Source organism: Orycteropus afer, unplaced genomic scaffold (assembly GCF_000298275.1).
Source record: "Orycteropus afer afer isolate SDZICR_OR568_19922 unplaced genomic scaffold, OryAfe1.0 scaffold00287, whole genome shotgun sequence".
Taxonomy (NCBI): Eukaryota; Metazoa; Chordata; class Mammalia; order Tubulidentata; family Orycteropodidae; genus Orycteropus; species Orycteropus afer.
In genome coordinates this window covers 4,215,629-4,216,182 of record NW_006921874.1, presented here as the reverse complement: position 1 = coordinate 4,216,182, position 554 = coordinate 4,215,629, and positions in this window count along the sequence as shown.

The window sequence follows — 554 nt, the reverse complement described above, 5'->3', positions numbered from 1 at the left end:
CTGTGGACTGCCAGGTATCCTGATATCATGAACAGTTTGGATATTTCTAAGTGGTGTTAGAACCTGAGAATTAACCTAAAAATTAGCCCTGCTCACCAAGTGCTGCATGGACAACTGCACTGGCAGCTGATAACTAAAATGGGAAACAGCAAAGAAGGAGAAAAACTGAGCTGTGGACTTTTGGCTGTTCAGAGGGCACAGTCATATTGAATGTTTACAAGTGGCAGCCATTTTGGATATTTAAAGCAACAGCATTCTCATTCATGAGGATAGGACCTAAGGATAGGCTATGCTTGTCAAAGGCAGCATGGACTTACTAGAGGCTGATGACTAGGAAGATGTGATTTCCCCTTGTTAATCTTATAGTACACACCTTCTTGGCGAACAGAGGTGTGGCCATCCCTCACCTCCACCCACCTTCTGGGCCGGCAGGAATTCTATCCCAGTCTGCATGCTCTGATGGAACCTAGGTGCCCTGCCTACCCCCCAGATTTGTTTTTTGTGTATTTGTTTTAAAATTATTCTTTTATTTCCTCTTCCTTTTTATTGTTATT